The 22,503-nt window shown below is 37.3% G+C and overlaps 1 long non-coding RNA gene and 1 other non-coding gene across 2 annotated transcripts; both read left to right on the top strand.

Annotated features, from left to right (window-relative positions):
- The first annotated feature begins 480 nt into the window (after positions 1-480).
- LOC117280036 (small nucleolar RNA R71) lies at positions 481-587 on the top strand. Its single transcript, XR_004510498.1, has one exon. It is a non-coding gene; the product is annotated as a small nucleolar RNA R71 (small nucleolar RNA).
- Positions 588-15,960: 15,373 nt separating this feature from the next.
- On the top strand, positions 15,961-20,696 carry LOC138900878 (uncharacterized). Its single transcript, XR_011412199.1, has 2 exons — positions 15,961-16,511; positions 20,360-20,696. It is a non-coding gene; the product is annotated as an uncharacterized lncRNA (long non-coding RNA).
- Positions 20,697-22,503: the final 1,807 nt, after the last annotated feature.

The following is a 22,503-nucleotide window of genomic DNA, read 5'->3' as shown; positions in this document are numbered from 1 at the left end:
TCCTTGTCCCTGTAATCTAGGGTTGTTTTGTTGCCATGTATTTGCTGTACCTGCAGGTAAACTCCATGAAAAACTGGAGTACGTCTGACCCATTGCATTAAAATTATAATTTCCCACAGCATTCACTTACTTAATTGAGGCTTGACACTCTTGAATAGGGTGCCCTCTTCCACATATATCACAAGCTATGTGAGGCTCATTTGTATCAAGGCTAAGGTCATCCTTTGTATTTCTTTAGCCATAACATCAAGTTGTACCTGCACAGATGTATTAGTATCACCTTGTTGAACACCAGTTAATCTTCTTCTTTCAACACTCTCAGAAGGCCATTGATTTGCATCTTCAGATAACTCATCAAGAATTGTAACTATCTCCTCTAGATTCTTCATCATCAACCGACCTCTAGCTGCATTGCGCAATGTTCTACGTGAGGCCGGTGTCAATCCATCCCAAAAGGCCTGGAGTTGCATCCAGAGTTCAATTCCACTATGTTGACACTTTCTAACAATCTCCTTAAATCTCTCCCATGCTTCAGAAATAGTTTCAATCTCTTTCTGGAAAAAGTTATGGATTTCTCTTTTAAACTTGTTAGTCTTAGCTAAGGAGAAATACTTATCAAGGAATTTTCTGGTCACCTCCTCCCATGTTTTGATCGATCCTGTGGGCAAGCTTTGAAACTACTGCTTTGCATCATCTTTAAGTGAAAAGGGGAATGCCCTTAAGTACACTGCATATTGTGACACCCCATTGTATTGAAAAGTGTTCATAATCTCCTCAAAGTGCATTAGATGTGCATTTTGATCTTCGTTTGGTTTCCCTCTGAAGACACAACAATTCTGAAGGGTTTGAAGCAACCCTTGCTTCACGTCAAAATTGTTTGCTGCAATTGGAGGTGGTCTAAGACTAGATAATCCTTGATTGAAGACCGGTCTAGCATAATCGCCAAGTGGTCTCCCAGGCCTGGGAGCTATATTTCCAAACTGGTCTGCAGCCAAGGGTTGATTTTGAGAAATTCTCCGACCCCTCTCTTCTTCATAGATAATATGTGCATCTCTAATAGCTGCTTCCTCAGCATCCCGTGCAGCTTTTTCTCGTTGTTGGGCTGCCTCTCTTGTAGCCAAATCTACATTATCATTATCGACTCCAGCCATAATTTCTTTGGTTGAGGATTTCCCAACCTTTTCTAACATCTCGATGAGATTTCTTTCCTTCCTCATCTGTCGCAGTTGTTAGTGATGTGAAGGTGGAGTTATGGTTTGACATAAGTGTGGGGTTCTTAAATGGTAAATTATATGTATTAAAGTGCTTAGGGAGGTGTAGTCACTCTTATATCTAAATGTATCCTACCTGTCCTGCAACCTACATTACAACCAATTAAAGTCCTACTTGATCCTTGACTGAATGAACTCAATTAGTAGAGTAGTACACTATGGGCAAGCCTATGTTTCATCTTTTATGGCATATGAATGTTGTTTCTGAGAGTGAGTGAATTCTTTCTATCTTGAGTTCCTGAATATTCTTAATTTTATGGTGTGTGGAAGTACTCTCTATTGTTATGTAAGGGCACTTGATTTATGAAGGAAAGGTAATGTCATTGACCTCTGTGTTAGAGTAAGTGAGCGGGTTGTGTAAAAATGCGTGGTGCTTTTGAGTCAAATCTTGAGGCAAGGATGTTACGTTACTGCACTTAATCTACTTTAAATATTCTTAGTATGATGAGTTAGGAGTGTTGTTTAAAAAGACCGTGTTTATATAAAGTGTAGTTTAATTGCTCGAGGACGAGCAATGGTTTAAGTTTGGGGTGTTGATGGTTGGATATAATCTCGTATTTTAGTTGCTTATTGCACTCTAATTCACTGCACTTTACTGGTATTTGAGCTTTAATTGATAGTGTTTTTCACTTATTGTGTGTTTTATGCCGTTTATGAGTGATTCCGATTTATGTAGATGTTGTGGAGCTAATTGGAGTTATTTGGAGCTTTGAAATATGAGTAAAAGCCCAAGGGATTAAGCCGGGATCATGTTCGGGGTTCGAGGACCATGTGTCTGGACGTCAAAAAGCAAGATTTAATCCGTACTCTGAGAAATATGCACTGATGCGATGCACCATGCGATGCATAGTGCGATGCAGTAGTGTATTTTTGGCCGCCTGATGGAAGTTGAGCTCTCTGGATTTCCCCACTAATGCCCCGCATTGCGCGTCGCCCGTGCTTTCGTCAGGGCCCGACCCTACTTGGTATAAATATATGGAAAAATGTTATTTTCTTGACTTTTGACACATATTCAACCTAAGGAGGCTAAGGAGGAGTTGGAATAGCAAAAGCACGAGGATTTCATCATTCACTCCTCACTCAAGACCCGAGTTTGGATTGAATTTATGTTTTTCTTTAATTGTTCTATATTTGTGATGAATTACTCCATGTCTATGGTGTAGTTTTCTTTAGGGTTGATGGATTTGGTGTATTGATATTTATTTGTGGATTATAACTCTAGTTTTGATGTATTGAAGCATTTTTGGATGATTTAATTGTTGCATCTTTATTCACTTGTTCATGTAATCGAGAGAGGCATAACTTGGGATATCTTTGCATTATATTGTTGATTGAGTTCATTAATTCTTCTTAGTAATCGGAAGAGGCTTGTTGAATCATTGATTAAACTTAGTTAGGAGGTTAATCGAGAGAGGTTGTCCTAAAGACAAATCCACTACGCATTCTTGCATATCTTTATAGTGCTTAAATTGGTTCATCTTGTGAGGTTGAGACTTAATCGAGACAGGAGTTTCTGCTGAACGTGTGAATTAATAATTGAGTGAATTCGAGAGACTCACTTAAATATTAGAAGTGAATTATCTAGAGTTAGATCCCAACAATTATTTTGCACCTATCCTATCAATCCCTATCTTCTCCCACTGATAACCTTCTATGCTTAGTCCTAGTTTCGAGTGTCATTAGTCAATAGCCTTAGATTCTTAGTTAATTTTAGTATTCATCATATAAATATCAATTGTTGATCCTCTTGGATAGCAATCAAGCTAGAAACTACGAAAATACTGTTTAAATCCAATCCATATGGATACGATATTATACTATACTATATTTGATTAGCGAGCATAATTTACGTGTGTGTTATGCGTTCGTCAATGAACCATCTCGATCCGTCTAGCAATCTCTATGGCCCTCTGCAAAGAAATATCATATCTCATCTTCTTGGCCATCTATAACTGGATAGTGAAAGTGAGCCCATCAATGAATCTCCTCACTCTCTCCCTCTCAGTAGGGAGAAATATAATGGCGTGGCGAGTTAGGTCCACAAATCGAGTCACATACTGGGTAACAATCATGCTACCTTGTTGAAGGCACTCAAACTGCCTGCAGTACTCTTTTCTCAGGGTGAAAGGAATGAACTTCTCTAGAAATATCAGTGAAAACTGATCCCAGGTAAGTGAAGGTGAACCAGCTGGTCTAGTCAACACATAATCTCTCCACCATCCCTTAGCACAACCGGTCATCTGGAACACTACAAAGTTGACCTCATTGGTCTCAACAATACCATGTTGCTCAACACATCGTGGCAATGGTCCAAGTAATCTTGTGGATCCTCAGAAGGTGCACCACTGAAATGAACAGGAAAGAGCTTGGTAAACTTATCCAGCCTCAACAAGGCCTTAGAAGACATAACGGGCCTATCCCCTGCCAGTGCCACAATAACTGGCTAAACTACCCTAACTGGATGGGCTGCTGGAGTTTGATATAGGGGAGCCACCTGCTCCTGGGTGTGAGTAGCAGGAGTCTGTGCTCCTTCCTCAGCCCAAGAGACGGCCAGTGCCACCGAAAATACACTGGTTTGGGCCACACTCTCCATAAGGCCCACCAAAAGGACTAGAGCGTTCTGAAGCACTGGAGTGGCTATGAATCCCTTCGAGAACTGAGCTGGTCTGGCGGGTGCATTCTGAGTTGGGACCTCCTCTTCATCATCAATCTCAGGCCCCACTGTAGGTGCAGCTGCTCGAGCTCTAGGCTGAGCTCTGCATCTGCCTCGGCCTCTAACGCGACCTCGGCCTCGCCCTCTGAAGCGACCTCATCCTCTACCCCTAGTAGTAGCTGCCACATGGGATGCGGCTCCTGTCCGGCTACAGATGTTGTGCATGTTCTCGCCATCTGGAGAAACAATAATAGAACGGTTCAATTATCATGATAGAATAAAATCACATGATAAAGAAGGAGAGAAGTGAAATTTTTCCTAATACTCCATAGCCTCTGGAAGATAAGTACAGACGCCTCTGTACCAATCCTCCAGACTCTACTAAGGTTGCTCATGACTTGTGAGACCTAGGTAACCTAGTGCTCTGATACTAACTTGTCACAACCCGGAATCCCAACCTCGCGGTCGTGATGGCGCCTGACAAGCACTTGCTAGGCAAGCCTACGTGAGATAATTAAATAGCCAAGTTTTAACATTTAAAAGCACAATGATGTTATATAATGAGAAATAGAAACCCAATCTGATACAATACCAATATAAATCACGTGAAAATATCTACTCCCAGAAATCTGGAGTCACAAATACACGAGCAACTAGAAATCTACAAACAAAGTCTGAAATAAATACAACTCTTTCAAAGGAAATGAACGGTAAAAGTGGGAAAAGGAAGGGGACTTCAAGGTCTGCGGACGCCGGCAGATCTACCTCGAGTCTCTGTAAGTAGAGGTCCAAGCTGACGCACCTCACGCACGGGGGTCAATACATGTATCTGCACAAAAAGTGCAGAAGCATAGTATGAGTACAACTGACCCAATGTACTCCGTAACTGTGGAGCCTATCCTCGATGAGGTAGCGACGAGGCTATGATAGGACCCCTACGTTAATTAACTTGTACAAGTATATATAACGCACAGTAATAACAGAGAATGGTAACATGCAAACTGGGAGGGGACATGCAAGAAGGGGAAAAATATAACAACTCCGACAAGAATTAAATCACGAAGTAACCAAGTAAATCACTAACCGGTAAATCAGTTAAACCAATGATATGAAAATGGCACAGCATCACCCTTCGTGCTTTTGCTCTCATCATTACCATGTAATAATGAATAAGTGAGATGAATGATACGGCATCACCCTTCGTGTTTTTACTATCTTCCTCACCATGTAATAATGAATAAATGAGATAAATGGTACGGCATCACCCTTCGTGCTTTTACTCTCCTCCTCAATGTGTAATAATGAATAATTGAGATAAATGGCACGGCCTCACTCTTCGTGCTTTTACTCTCGTCCTCACCATGTAATATTAATAATATAAATGCAATGGCACGTCATTACCCTTCGTACTTTTATATTCCTCCTCACCATATAACAATGATAAGATGAATTTGAGTAATAAATAATGTGGAGAATATATTTAACATCAGATATGATGCCAAGATACCAAACTTCAACTTCCAGAAATATTTGCTAATTATAAAAGGGAAATATTTACGAGATAAATAGTCAAAGAAATAATAATCTTACCTAAATATGGATATCATAATTTACATAGCAATAAAATACAAAGAAACGAGTTCCACCCGTATGCTTTAACCCAATAACAACGCATAAGTACTCGTCACCTCACATATACGTTGTTCTCACACATAAAACACGTAGCAAAATGACTAATAAGTCCTAATCCCTCAAGTCAAGGTTAACCACGATACTTACCTCGCTCCACAATCAAATCAAAGATCAACCGGTGACTTTCCTCTAAAACTTTCCTCCAAATCAATCGAATCTAACCAAATATAGTTCAAACAATTCAAAATAAGCTTTAGAAACTACCCACAAGTGAAAAAGATTTAATCTTTAATTATTTTGGAAAAATTCAACAAAAGTCAACCCCGGGCTCGCTTGGTAAAAATTCGAGATTTGGATCAAAACTCAATTACCCATTCACCCTCGAGCCCGATTATGTGATTAGTTTCGAAATCTGACCTCAATTTGAGATCTAGATCTCAATTTCTCAAAATTCACAATTTCTACCTAAATCCCTAATTTCTACCATGAACAAACATAGATTAAAGGTTAGAAATCAATGGTTGTTGATGGAAATGGGAGAAAACGAGTTAAAATTATGAAGTTAGGACGAAATTTCTCTTCAAAATCGCCTCTAGGCCTAGCTCAAACATGGTAATGGTGAAAAATGGGTTAAATCCCAACTTTGGGATATTTAAGTCACTGGGCATCAGGACATCTTCGTGTTCATGAAGGGCCTGACATGTTAGCGATGTGCAGCAGCTAGAATGGCCTACACGTTCGCGAGCTAGGGCTGGCATTCACAAAGAGTAACAGTCATGTCCCTTCCCAGGCCACCTTAACCCTACGCGTTCGCGACTGGCTGGTCGCGTTCGTGAAAGTGTAATAACATCATACGAACTCTCTCATGCAATCAAAACACCAAAATAACACCTAAAACTATGAATCGCACATCAAAATGCATGAAATTTTAAAAGAAACTTAAGAACTTTCAAATTTATAACCGAATGTCCGAATCACGTCAAATCAACTCCGTTTTGCACCAAATTTTACAGACAAGTCATAAATAGTGAAATGAACCTATATAAAGTTTCGAAACAAAATTCCTAACCCAGTAGCAATAAAGTCAGCACATGGTCAAATTTAGGAATTCTTTAAGCCCTCAAATTACTAGTTTTCAACAAATCACGCTAAATCAAGTTAGGGACTTTCAAATTGAATTCTGAGCATACGCCCAAGTCCTAAATCATGATATGGACCCATCGGGACTGTCAAAAACTAATCCGGGTCCGTTTATACAAAATGTTGATCGAAATCAACTCAAATTATTTTCAAGGCTAAAATTCACATTTTCTTTAATTTTTCACATAAAAGATTTTCGAAAAAGACACGGACTGCGTACACAAATCGAGGAATGATAAAACGGAGCTAGAGGTCTCCGAACATGGAATTAAAGGCTAAAACCTAAAATGACCTATCGGGTCATCACATCTGTCGATTCGGAATTTCAAAATCAATCCTAACTGACAATGCAGCCAATCTCAATAGCGATCTAATGAGGGAAGTTTGCAATAAGTTCAAAAGAATCCATTGTAATTCCAGAGCATACATGCCACGGATTAATGGAGCAGGTGAAGCAGCCAACAAAAACATCAAGGGGATCTTGCGAAAGATAGTGATCAATCACCGACAATGGATAGTGATCAATCCCCCATCAAGAGGAAGTTAAGGGAAAATTTGCGCTAATCAATTCATACGCAATCAAGAGATACTACATTTGAAGACAATAGAGTTAGGTTTTTGTGTAACAGAACGACGCTCGACCGGACTTCCCACGGTGGGATACGTAGGCAACCCACATAGGGTCTGGTCCCCTTTTCTAATAGAAAATCCAAATACAATTTTCTTGTATTCGGAACGACTGCATGATTTGATTTCCTTTGGTAGGGATAGGTAGGCAATCAATGTCGGATTCAGTCTTCCATTGTAATCGAACTATATTTTGGCCTGATTCCATTTTGGATACATAGGCCTTCTGAGTCAAACTCGGTCATATTATTTCTTCCATCATTTTGCATATATTGTAATCGAACTACGTTTTGACCTGATTTTGTTTGGATACATAGGCTGCCTGAGTCAGGCTAGGTCATTTCAATATTTTCATTTACTTATACCTGACCTGATTCTATTGGATACGTAGGCAACCTGAAAAGTTTTGGTCATCGCCCTAGGAAAGCCTTTGTAATGCATTGTCTAGATTAGTAAATGATCGCATCAGCAATAAAGTTACATCTTTAAGGGCATATACAGGAAGCACTATTAGTAAAGCAGAGTCATCAAGAAATAATACTCGCATTGAGGAAAGCATCAAAACATGTCATAATCCAGAACGACAACGTTTGTCATAAACATAAATGACTTTTAAAAAACAAAAACAACTTTTAAGAAAAACACTACTTTTTCACCTACCGAAATTCATGGCATAATCCACCAGATTCAGGGAAAGGCCAGGCTCGTGATCAACACAAATCAATGCCCCTCCCCTACTAAGAATTTTTTCCTTGAGCGCTGGATTGACTAGAATTAAAGGGCGCCAGATAACACTGGAATCGAAGCCATACCTTATACAACTTCATGAGCTCTCAATCCTTCTGAATTATTCAATTTGTTTCAGTCTCATATACCTAAGGACTAACTTTGAATTCTTTGAAGGTGTCCATGAGCCAAAACTCCTTGTATATATCGTACTGACCGCTCTTCCAATCGGAGCACCTTGTACATATCAAATCATTTGCTTCGCAAATCGGAGCATCATGTACATATCAAACCGTCCGCTCTGCCAATCAGAGCATCTCGTACATATCAAATCATCAACTATGCCAATCGGACCACCTCGTACAGATTGCGTCGTCACTCTGCCAAATCGGAGAGTCCAGATAGATCGTTGCAAACCTCATTGCCAACTTCGCCAATCCTAGGATGGATCATTCAATTTCATCACACGTTTCGCGGATTGACGGCCGCGAATTAGTTCTGCAGTCAAGAGTCTCTCTTGGGCATGATCATTTATTTTTCTATTTTGATTGTTTTGACATTTTATTTGTGCAGATTATATGTCACGCCCCAACAATCGGGGAGCGAGACCGGTGCTCAACCGAGTGAACCCGACCGAGCAAGCCTGTTAGATTTTTTTCTACCCAACTCACTTATGAATGGAGATAATACATATTTTCATTGATTAGACAAAAAGGTGTTCATGTCCACAATACCAATTCATTACCAATAGCTCCCTCATTTTTAACGTCTTAAATAGAACAAGTAATACAACCACAACATAACATAGTTTGTCTTTCCCAGCACCAATACATAACCCACACTATGTCTACGGAGACTCTAAAATACTAAAAAGTACAATAATAGTGTCGGCTATACCTCAAAATACGATAACACATATGAAACAAAAGATGCACAATCCCGAAATGAGATGGGGATCAACAAGTCAGCTGGGAAGATCGAGTACCACTATCACTGGTCAATATCCTCCGCTGTGGAACCACCTGCATCCATTAAAGATGCAGCACCCCCGGTAAAAGGGGCGTTAGTACATGTCGAATAGTATTAGTATGAAAACCAAATACCAATTAAAGAATTCGGAAATACAATATAAATGTGATGAACCAGGGCGACAATAGAATATCATAGTTAACCGTTTAAACCAACGCAAGCTTATCAAGAACTATCATTAATATTTATAGAATTCAAGATGAGATCCTTTGTAACCATTTCTACAGAAAGCGGCCCCGCCACCTCACCCCAATGTATGTGGGTGGAGGTGTAATCACAATACCCATTTTCACACAAAGCGTCCCCGCCGCCTCACCCTAATATATATGCGGGTGAAAGTGTAAACACAACACCCATTTTTACATAAAGCGGCCCTGCCGCCTCACCCCAATATATATGCGGGTGGAGATGTAAATACAATACTTATTTTCACACAAAGCGGCCCCGCTGCCTCACCCCAATATATATGCGGGTGAAAATGTATCAACGATACCAATACCTACACAAAGCGGCCTTTCCGCCTCACCCCAATATATATATATATATATATATATATATATATATATATATGTGTGTGTGTGTGTGTGTGTGTGTGTGTGTGTGTGTGTGTGTGGGGTGCAACAACAATACCAAAATCATGCGCAAAGCGGTCTTGCCGCCTCACCCCAATATATGCGTGTGGAGGTGTAACCCCAATCACATTCTCTACACAGTTTGGCATAATAGTTTTTCACATAAATCACGACTTAGAATCATAACACGTAGATGCACAATCCATAGTTTGGAACACATCCTCAATTTATAATACAATATCATGAGAGCATTTGAAACACAAATTAAACATATATCTTTGTCACAAAACTTATTCGGAATACTCAAGCTGTAATAAATATCTTGGAACTTACAAGGATATTAGAGTTCCAATTCTTAAAGACGAGTTTAGCCAACATACCTCAATTGAGCTTCCTTAAACTCTAAAATGTTCCGAAATTTTTAGCAACTTCAATCTATTTTAGAAATATAACAAACTAGTTAGTATATCAGCGCTTCGCGCGGTCATAAGAGATAGGAGTAATATATTTAATATAACTTTTTTTTACAAAATTAATTGAGTTAAAGAGGATAAATTTTTCATATATATTATATGTGTGCATACGGACGGAATATATATAGTTCTATAAATGAATCAGATTCCAAATATACATATTTTCTGAATCAATTAACTCTTTGATCTTTTTAAAAGAAGTTTCAAGAAAATTTCATTTCCTTACCCCTAAGAGAATTACGCGTACTTCTTCACCTTTAAATTATCTTCTTTTTTGGCATAAGGTTTAAATTAAAGTTGATAGTTTTTCCTCCATATAAGTACTTATTTACTATAATTACGAGTCAATTACAGGCTTCAAGAGTGCTTTGTGTCTCACATGTTGCATCATTCTAATATGAAGATAAATTTCGGAATCTTCTAAGAATAAAAGAAGTTAAAATGTAACGTCATATGTGTTAACGAAAACCAAACACGGAGGTCACGCCAAAATCTGAAAGAAAGGAATAGAAAATTTACAAAAAAGAAAAATGTGAAAAACAGGACCAAAAGAAATCCATTTCTGTGACTACAAATGACCGAGACTTTCTTAGACAACCTAACTTCTTCTTCTCCTTTAGCATTGACACTGCTTATAGGTGTTTGAAACTGCCAAAATTCCAAACCTCTTCCTTGAACTACATCCAGAAAAGGTTGTAGGCAAGTTGAAATTATTTTACCAATGATAGTTAACGATCAGAGAGGTCACTAAAGGCTCCACGAAAGTCGTGATCTCCACGAAAATCCTAACTAGTTTATCAATACACTGATCCAAGATTGACTTTAAAATAGACAGCACTTTGCTTCTCCAATTCATTCGAACTACAGACCTGCCTCATTTTAACAACCTCCTCCTCAGAGGCTCAAACAAATTGTAGTTTATATCCATCTCGTACTTCGATCTTTTCACCAATTTTATACCTTCAGACCGCCAGTTACACATCCCTTTCCGACATACTTACCCACTAAATTGCCGTTTTTTTCATATTTTTTATCTCATGATTTTCCTATTTATAACCTCCAGAATTAACAAACTCTTATAAAAGTCCAGCCAAAATTCAGATAAGATACAAATTCTCCTGAAAGTCAAATAAAAAATTTAATTGTAAATCTCACGAACGGGAAGGTCGCAACTATAAGAAGCTCTAGGAATTTTTTCATGCCTTCTTTACTCAACTTGTTAAAGATTGATTATATCTCTGTATATAATTTTTTGATGGGTAAATAAAGGGAGGAAAACAAACTACCATGACATCCATATCTGTATCTACCAAATTAGGAAAAACGAAGAATAAAACGCACAAACGATCATAGCAACATTGAACAAAAGGGTAGCAATAGATGAACGCAATATATGATAAATAGATGAGCGAATGTAGTAAAAATACTAAATCAAACATGACAAAAATAGTGCTAAAGCTAGTAAGAGAAAAAAAAAGAAAAACACAAGAAAGATGAGAAGATGATCACCAAAGGAGGCGGCATATGAGCGGCTAGGGAAGAAATGATTCTTTTATTTAATAGTGACGACTTTTGGGATTCTTTTTTATCGGATGTATCCAAAGAGACATGGCTTTTGGACTGTTAATATTAATTAGGATTACAAATGAAAAGATTTAGCGGGGAAATGTTGGAAAATGGAGAGAAAGATAAATACGTTATTTGGCCTATTAGAGGTGCCAAGTCACATTCTCCAACCCCTCAATTATATATATACTAGTAAATTTGACCGCGCTTCGCGCGATTTTAGAAAACATACATAATTCATAAGACCATTATGCTAATAACTAATTTAGATATTAACCCTCTTTTTATGAGAGCAAAAACACTTATATAGCATATTACTATTGGGTTAATTTTATAATTTTGGTTTATTTTGAACAGATACTTCTATGTATTATATGAAGTTTATTTAAGTCTCATCTAATTGATAAAGATCTAAATAGTACTAAACTATATAATACTCTAATTAAAATGAAAACTACATAAATTTCATCTTAAAGCTACCAATTATACGAAGAAAAAGATATAAACTAAAGTTAGTTGTGTATGTTGAGAGATAACATTGTACATAACTGAAGTAAAGATATCTTTTGATAAGCAACAAATAAATCTGAAACTTTTCTGCTGTACTCTTGTTCTTGTATATACTATGATTTTGAAATAAATAAAATCAAAATAGTCACAAATGTCTTTGGTAAAGAAAAAAGGAAGACCCAAAATATTTGTAAAGAGGAAGAAAAAGAAAAAAGATAGAATACCATAAGGTATCTTAAATTTTGAATTAAATATTTGGGGGTTATGAACAACCTAGAAGCTATGGATATTATTAAGAGTGGAAGTTAAAGAGGTTTGAGTTACGAAAATAAAAATTTTAAAACAAATAAAGGACAAAAGATAAATAAAAATTGTCATAAATTTACATATTAAATATTTGGCAGTCGTGGATATAAAAGACATGAGAGTTAATGAGATTATTAAAAGTATGAGTTATGAAGATAATGGGGTGAGAGTTATGAAGATTTAATAATGATAAAAAAACTCAAAAAAGAGAAAAAAAAATAAATAAGTTGCTTGGCCTAACCTCACTTTCCTATTGCCCACTCTTTAATTCTCAAGGTTACTCTTCCCACTCTCATGGTCTATTATATTCATCGTTTCTAGAAAAGGAAAAACCTTCATGCATGTTGTTATATCTAGTTAGGTGCCTTATTAAAAAACCAATTCAACTGCTTTAGCTAAATGTAACAAAATACCATTGCCCTAGCGGGTAATGCAACTTTCTCTGCATCACATACCACCACATAGCATTGAGCTTTGTAAGCTCATCAATGAAGATTTTTAAGGAATCATAACCTAGCATAAATGCAAGGCTGTCAATCACATGCAATGTATCCTCATCTCCAATGATGATACACCAATCGAGATCCCATCGTAACAACCTGCATAGATTAGAATTACCATTGTGCAGGTTATAGTATCAAATTAATGAGTGTACATTATACTGATATATAAGAGAATAATAGATTATGTAGGTATATGGTGATGGCTACTGTCAAGAAAGGGAAGCCTGGTTTAAGGAAGAAAGTGATGTCTGTTGTCATTGTTAGACAACGTAAACCTTGGCGACGAAAGGATGGTGTCTTCATGTACTTGGAAGGTAATGCCGGTGTTATTGTGAATCCCAAGGGAAAAATGAAAGGTTCTGCTATCATTGGTCCAATTGGGAAGGAGTGTGCTGATTTATGGCCAAGGATTGTTGGTGCAGCTAATGCAATTTTCTGAACAAAGATTCAACATGCAAATTTTGGAATTAGTACTAGTATTAATGTCACATATACAAACAAATGTAACGATGTTGTGATGCTTAGGTAGTTTCAGTAAGTTCATATACCAATTATTTTGCTACTTAATACCGAACTTTATTTAATTTTTGATAATATTCATTTTGTCTAAGTTTTATGGTGTTATAAACACGTAAGAGTCTTCCTATATAAAAATAAATAAGTACATTCTGACGGATAAAGAACATGAAAGAGATGAGTAGTGTAACCGTACCGTAGCAATTGTCAAGGGCAAATAAAATTTATATAGGTTGTTTGATCTTTCTCGCAATATGTCCGTGTATAACACTAAGAGCAATGTTTAATATTACTAAAATATAACTAAAGGAAGTAAAAAGGAATAAAAGGAGAGTATCATGAAAGTCAAAAAAAAAAATTACCGCGATCTTTCTATATCACCAATTTCTTGGTATTCGCGATTTACATTGTCACAGTGGAAAATTTGCTATCAATTTTGGATCCGATTCCGACGACGGTGAGATGTAAATAGGACCACGCAATCAGGTTATGATTTTTAGCAATCCACAGAATGTGAAGGGATGTTGTACTTATGTACAAAATTATATTTGAAAGCTTACCAATGTGCCGTTTAGTGTAACGGGTGTGATGTTTCAATTAATGGTCATCTACTGCGTCATTGTATATAACGTTTCGTAATGGACGTTTTGAGCGTTTCATAAATTTTTGTTTAGTGCTGGAAAGGAAGTAAAGTTTTTTTACGGGGAAAATGAGTGAAAAAGAGCAAAAAAAAAAAGGAGAATCAAGATAAATGAGAATCCTTGCATACGAGACATGCCACATCAGCTTGGTTATTCCCTCTTTTATATATATATATATATATATATATATATATATATATATATATATATATATATAGAGAGAGAGAGAGAGAGAGAGAGATAGATAGATAGATAGAACCAAAATTAGGAAGATGCTCATGGTTCTAACTCATTTGGGCATCCTATCAAACACTAGGTGTGCATTAAGGCTTTAAGGTCCTTTTATGGAGGATTCCATCATCCTACAACCTAATCTTTACCATTTTTAGCTCAACAATCTTTCTACACTCTTTGATAACACATGCATGTAAAATAAACAATTCTCATGCCCAAAAATTATCTTGCTAATTACCCATTTCTAGACAAAATTCGAAATTGAGGGTTAGGGTGTAGAATCTTATTTCTAGAATGAAGACCTAGTGAGTTTCCCTTCTTAATCTTCTAGAATTTGAGCAAGAATTGAAAAACAATTATTGAGGAACACCTTCTCACTATATGGCACTCTCTCTCACTCTAAAATGTTAGATTTTAGCTCATAAATGGCTCAAAGCGTGTATTTAATGAGTAGGGTCGGATTTTAAAAACCCAAAAATGAAGCTCCGAAATAATGCGGACCGCATATCGGCTGCATAATTAGTCTGTCTGGCCAAAAATCTATCTGGGTCGGTGGTCACTATGCGGCCCGCAAACCTATTTTGCGGTCGCATAATGTACCGCAGAACGGTTCTGCGATCGCATAGTGCACCGCAGAATCTCCCTCCGAAAAATCCCAAAGCGGGATATATGACAAGAGTGCGGCCTGCGAAGTGGTTATGCGGTCGCATAATGGCCGCGAAATTGACATCAAAATGACTCAGAAAACTGACTCACTTTGTGACCATTCTACGGTCCGCAGAGTGGTTCTGCGGTCGCAGAATACGCCGTAGAAATGCCTACTTCTGCCCAATATTTTCTTCAACCCCCCCGCACACTGTTCAATCCAAAAAGTCCGAACCGCAGCGAGCTTGCGAGCTGCAAAGAATTTTTACTATTATTAACCTCTACGCCTGCCCCGGCATCACAGAACCCCGATTTTTAGAAAAATTTTCACGGGGCCTTATATTATATGCATTTTTAAATTCTTGTTTTGTTCAAATTCAAAGTCAAATACTCTCATCGCGTGGAGATTAAAAGTCAAAGACAAATACTCCCATCGTGCAGAGATTCAAATTCAAAGTCAAATATTCCCATCACGAGGAAATTAAAATTCAAACTCGAATTCTCCCATCACGTGGAGATTCAAATTCAAAGTCAAATACTTTGACAACTTCAGAATGGTACACAACCTGGATAACATTCAAAGTTAGTCCAAACATCCCTTCCCCGATATCCCAAATAATGCTCCAGAGTTTGAATACCCAATCCAGCCTAATACCCAAACAATTGGCTCAAAAGCATTGGCCCAACACTCCTGACCCAGTCCGGCTAACCCCATCACTCATCCTACTTGGAAATAGATGCCACTCACCCCTCAACCAATCACAATGTGCCATGTCACCTCCTCTAACACTCACACAACAAACACAATAAATCCAGACTGTTGATCAAATTTATTAACGGTCCAAATTTAATCCCATTTGCTTTTTGATTTTATTTAACCTTTCAGTGTATTATCCCCACAGTTGGATCCAAATGATCCAACAACCCCTAATTTACCCCCATTAAACATTTTTCTATCCTTTATCTCCAAAAATCTAGAGCCCTTAATTAAAATGATCCAACGGCTCCCATGCCATCTCTTGTTTTAACTAGACAATCCCCATCTAACCCTAATCATTCCGCCAAAAGATCGGCCGCCCTTCTTTTCCCTTCCTCTCTCTTTTCTCTCTTCTCCTCAGACCCTATCATCTCTCACACCTTACACTAAATTGTGCAAGGTCACTCAAGAAATCCAAAGCTTCATCATTCTTTCTCTGTCAACTGTGAATCTCGTCGAACCTACCTTTTCCATCACCCGATTTTGAATCTCAAGCCTCAAAACCTTAGACCAAAATACGAAAGTGCAAGAATTTAATTATTTCGTCTTCTTCCAGTTCAAATCGATACATGTGTTTGTGTATTCATGAGAAGCTCGACCACATCACGATAGTCGATGGTCCAGAGGTCAAACGCAGTGACCTCTGGACGTTGGCTTTAATCGATGGTCCGCTTGGCTTTAACGGCCGATTCGTTCTGCATTTCAAATAGGTAAACTCTCCTTCTGATTTTTCTCTATGTTTTCCTCATCTTTTCCCCACTCTCTCATCAGCATTCATCGTCACATTCTACTAAGTGTTTCAAATTCAAATGGAACCTTAAGGCTCCAATTGCAACCGTAAATAGGGGCTTTATTGCTCTCACCAAACACGAACTACCTAAGAAATCTAGTAAATGCTCCTTGCTTAAATACTCTGAAAGTTCTTCTCTAATTTCCGTTCTTTCATTCATTTTTGCTCGAGTTCGACTATTGCAAATTGATTGTGAGTTTGGTCCCTTAACGTCCAGAAGCTACTACTACTTGGTCTGCTGCTCCGAAGAAGCTTAGTAGACCACTGACCCCCTCTTTAATTATTTATTCACTTCATACATTATTGTGTTGTTTCATTTATCTAATGTTCTCTGTTGATAGTATGCTTATTCTTCTTCATGATAGTCATGTGACCTTCAGTTGTCTTTTGTTGCCTGTATTACTCATAATTTAATTAACTAACACTCCCTGGTAATAGTTATGCTTTTCTCCTATGTTGTTGTTTAAGTCAATATTTTATGGTGATCGTAGGATTCTGTTTCTCATACTGATATTATCATTGTGATTCTCATCCTGTTAACTTCTTATGTTGATCTCTGTGTTGGCAGCTATGTTTGGCCTATACTATTGCCCTATTGATTGAGTAATACTAATTGCTCTCCATGCTTATATTATCATGTTGATTAAGCTGATTGAATAATGTTCATAAACTTCCATGTTGTCCTACTCAATTAATTGAAAGATCCCCATGCTTACATCATTATGTTGTTCTGTTTGAATGACCCTCTTGTTTAAAGTATCATGTTGATTTTGTTTAGCTCATTGAATTACTCTCACTGATGGTCTTGCTTTTGTTATCATGTTGCTCCGTTTGATTAAATAGTCACAGTCAACAGTCATATTAATTATGCTATATTGTTCTGTTCAGCTTAATTAGTATGGTCTATATTTATTTACCATGATAACTTGAACAAAAGGGAAGTATATGACAAACTTTATAGGCATAATTTCAATAGTGATCCTATTTGTCTGACTAGAAATGTTGACTAGCAATCATATACCTATTTTACCTTGGCTAGCTATAAATAAGTATTTTTTATAGCTCATGGTCATTTGATGTTTAAGGATAGTGTCTAGAAGGTTTTCCCTGATGTGATTTGAGTAATGTTGATCCTGGTAGCTTAGGAGTTCAGCTGAATGTTGTTGAATACGTATTATTATGTTAGATGTCATGCCTATAGTGTTAAGGCCCCATAAAACTTTTCCTAAAAATCCGGGTTCTGTGATGCCAAAGTAGGCGTAGAGGTTAATAATAGTAGAAATTCTTCAGCTCGCCGCGGTTCGAACTTTTTTGATTGAACAGTGCTCTGGGAGTTGAAGAAAAATATTAGGCAGAAGTATGCATTTCTGTGGCCATTCTGCTGTAGCAGAACCACTCTGCGGACCGCAAACTGGTCGCAGAATGGGGCAGGTTTCTGGGCTTTTTTATGTCAGTTTTGAAGCCATTATGCGACCGCATAACCGTTTCGCGGGCCGCATTCTTGTCTCATTACCCGCCTTGGGATTGTTTTCGGAGGGAGGTTCTGCGGTGCACTATGCGACCGCAGAACAGGTCTGTGGGCTGCATAGTTACCGCAGACCAGATCAGTTTTTTTCCAGCTCCGGCCCCCATTTTCGGGTAATTATGCGGTCGCATATGCGACCACAGAACCCGTTCCGGAGCTTTATTTTTGAGGTTTTTAAACCCGACCCTATTTCGTTAAAACACACCCCATGGACCATTTTGAGCATATTTTCTGATATTTTTAGAGTGAGAGAGAGGGTCCTAGAGGGACAAGTGATCTTCATCAAATTGTTCTTCAATTCTCACTTAAATCTTGAAGATTATCAAGAGAGGCACCTAGGTCTTCTTCCTAAGAGGTAAGATTTTATCACCCAAACTCTAAATTTCAAAATATAACTATAATGGGCCATTAGAAAGGTAATTCATGGGGATGAGAGTGCTTACCTTGCATGCATGTATCGTTGTAGTATGCGGGAAGATTGTGAGCTAATAATGGTAGAGAGTGTATTGGAAAATGATGGATTCTTTCACAAAAGAGCTTTAAAACATTGATGCACACCTAGTGTTTGATAGTATGCTCAAATGAGCTAAAACCATATTCATCTTCCTAAATTTGCTTCAATTTTGTTATATTGGTAAAATAGATTGAAGTTGCTAATAGTCCGGAACATCTTACACTACTAGAAATTCGGTAAAAACCGACTAAAAAAACCGACCAACGTTGGTCGGTAATGGCCAAAAACCGACCAAAACGCGACCATTTACGTATGGACGATATTTTTGTGGTCGGAAAGGCATACCGACCAAAGTTGGTCGGAAATTACCGACCAACTTTGGTCGGTCAATTAAATTCAAAAAAAAAATATTGCAAAAAAAAACCGACCAAAGTTGGTCGGTATTTTAATTGTGTAATAAAAAGATTCACCATCCGGGAATCGAACCGGGGTCTGTACTGTGGCAGGATATTATTCTACCACTAGATCATTGGTACATTTTGTTTTAAGACTATCTTTTATTTGATTTATACTCTTTAATTGTATTTTCGCACGAAAATAACCGACCAAAGTTGGTCTGTTTTATTAAAAAGTAAAATTACCGACCAAAGTTGGTCGGTTTTATTAAATGACCAGCCGAATTAACCGACCAATTTTGGTCGGTTTTTTTAATATTAATTTTTATTTATTTTAATTAAAAAACTGACCAAAGTTGGTCGGTTTCTTGAAACATAAATTTTGCGGGACTCAAAAATAGTTTTTCGTATTTTTGCGCCAAAGAAAACCGACCAAAGTTGGTCGGTTTCGTAAAAAAAATTAAAAAAAATATATTTTGAAAAACCGACCAACTTTGGTCGGTTTTTTGACCGACCAAAGTTGGTCGGTCGACCTTGGTCGATTTTTGCCGAATTTCTAGTAGTGTTAGAGTTTTAAGAGGCTCAATTGAGGTACGTTGGCTAAACCCCCTTCTTCTTAGAATCGAATCCCACGGTGTTCATGTAATTGGAGTAAGTCCTTGATCATTATTGAATTGGCTTTTCCTAATGTGGTTGTGTTGAAGGATGTTTGTTCAATGTTTATGCTAAATTCTTCATCATGTCATCTTGCCATTTGAGAATATGTTTAAAATGTGGAATATGTGTTAGGAATGTTAAGGCTTCATGTCAAGATTGAAATAAAGGTTATTTTGCCAAATTGTATGAAAGACCCCTATGTGCCTGAGATTTTTCAAATTGCTCATGCTCATATGTGAATTAATGTCTTGAATAGGAAGCCCTATTGATGATGATAATGATAATGATATTTGAAGGTGGAAAAGAGAACTGGAACTACGAAATACGGCCAAGAGCCAAGAATGACTTTGTAATCGTAATCATTAGTGCCAATGAATTGAAAGTATATGAAAGAAGTTCGATTTCAGATGATAGACTAAAGAAGGTAATGTCTCAAATGAGATGGCCTAGCTAATCGGGCCGAGATCGGACTCCGTATAAGAATACAGAGGTATTGTAAATTGTGAAATATCAGTACTAAAGGTCACCCAAACTAGTAATATAGAAATTGTCTTGAAAATGTATATGATCCTTAACTTGTTGTTTTACTATTATTTGAAGCCCTTATTTAATTCTTGACTGCCCCTCTTGTATTATTATTCATTCTATTGAGTTGGTGTTTAGCTATACATACTAGTGCTATTCGACGGTACTAACGTCTCTTTTGCCGGGGGCGCTGCATCTTTAAATGGATGCAGGTGGTTACATAGCAGACAATGCGGATCTCAGATAGTGCTGCATCCTCTTCTCAGCGGACTCGGTGAGCCCTATTTTATTCCGGGGTCATGTATTGTACTTTTTCTTTATATTATGGTTACTTTTTGAGGTATAGCCGGGGCCTTATTGTCGGCACCATCTTTACTCTCTTTTGTATCTTTAGAGGTTCCGTAGATACTATGTGGGTTGTATATAGGTGTTGGGAATGTTAAACAAGTTATGTTGTGTTTGATCACTTGTTCCACTTGAACTATAAGAAATGTGTATTTTGAGACTTAAAGGCGCAATGACAAATGAAATGATTTAGGATTGTATGAATGAGATTCCTACTGTGTAATTAATGAAATCACGCCTTTTCTTGATCATGGGTTAATTGGGTAGAAAGTATCTAACAAGCTTGCTGGGTCGGGTTCACTCGGTTGAGCGTCGGTCGCACTTCCCGGGATGGGGCGTGACATATAGGATACAAATAATGGGACTGGAAACTGACCACCACATTCATGTTTAATGCTCCAATGTATTTTTACTGTTGCCATGAATCGTTAGGTCAATTCTGGGTTAAGATGTTCGGAATGGAATATTGGCATGTAATGAAGTCTACAACTATGTGTTTTGTTTGTGTTGAAGGACAACCTTGAGGTTCTTCTAGTGTTCTGTCACTGGCTTTAATAGTCTAAACCTGTTAAAGAAACCCTGTTTAATGAAATCCTTATGAGGCACTAAACCTTTGATAAAGTGTAGTAAATGAGTGCAATGTGTGTGTCTTTGCTAACTACTTGACATCTTGGAAATGTAGAATGGCATTCCTGAAGATTGAAGTTGTTAGTTCTAAGTTTTTGATGTCTCTATATGATTGAACTTCTGAAATGTGTCATCATAATGACCTGCTGTATCTGTACTGGTTTGTTTGATGTTGGTTATGTGAGAATGTAAAAGTTATGATTTAATTTGTGCTTAAACCACTGGAGAAGAGTGAGGTTTGGTACTTAAGGGCGTTTAAGTGTGAGATTTACTTTACTGTTGAGAAACCCCTCCTTGGAACAAGCACTACTCGGGGTCCAAAAGACTCTCGTGAACTATGAAGTGTCAGCGGTCCATAGGGGAACCTTATAAGTAAATATGGTTCACCCAAAGCCCATGACCATTGATCTCAGTTAATCCTCAGGGGATTATCACAAATGAAAATTTAGCTCCCTTATATTTACTTTATATCACATTTACTATAAACTTTAATTTTATTCGGAAAAAGGCCGCAACTGCCCTTAGACTATTCGATTTGATGTAAATATACCCTCAGGCCACCTAATAAGCCAAAAATATCTCCACTGTTATCTTTCTGGCTCACTTATGCCCCTACGACTAATGGTCAATACCAAATAAAAAAGATTTGCTTAAATTACACGTGGCAACTTCTTATTGGTCCAATTTTAAACCGTGATCCCAATTAAATAAACCCACCCTTAACCCATTTTCTTACCCAACCCATAAATCTGACCCGCCTTAAATAATTGTCAAACTCTTGATTGTCAAAAATATTAACTTCTCCATCTTTTCAGTTCTACCACCATCAAAGCTGCCACCATCTTTTTTCCTCTATACAACGACGCTGCCACCAAAGTTTTAGTCTAGGTGCAATTTTGGTCCTTTTTTATATTTTTATCATCTTCTTCATTTTACATTTACCATTGGAGCTGTCATTTTTCGAAAATGTTCGTCAAAAGACCTTAATTTTCACATTCAAATGTCACTAATAATGGTAGTCTTTTTTTTCTTTCTCATCATATAATATATGAATCAAAGAACCCATTATGAATTCATGGGCTTTAAATTCCGAAATAGTCTTATTTTTTCTTCACAATTTTTGTAAATTTTGAAAACTCTTAAAAAGTTGTTAGACCCAAATGATAATTTATTGTAGAAACTAAAAATTTTATGGACTAGGTACTCCTCCTTGGACAAAATCCTAATTTTACAACAAAAAAAGGACATCAAATCGAAAAAATTAAAGATTTTCTAATTAGGCCTTTCGATTAGCATAACATTCTTGTTGTTATTGTTCGAAAATAGAGGAATGGAGCAAACATGAGAATCATAATTATGGTGGCAGCGTGGTTGTTATGGAGGA

The sequence above is a fragment of the Nicotiana tomentosiformis genome, chromosome 11 (genome assembly GCF_000390325.3).
Source record: "Nicotiana tomentosiformis chromosome 11, ASM39032v3, whole genome shotgun sequence".
Lineage (NCBI taxonomy): Eukaryota > Viridiplantae > Streptophyta > Magnoliopsida > Solanales > Solanaceae > Nicotiana > Nicotiana tomentosiformis.
This window is presented reverse-complemented; position numbering and strand designations above follow the sequence as displayed.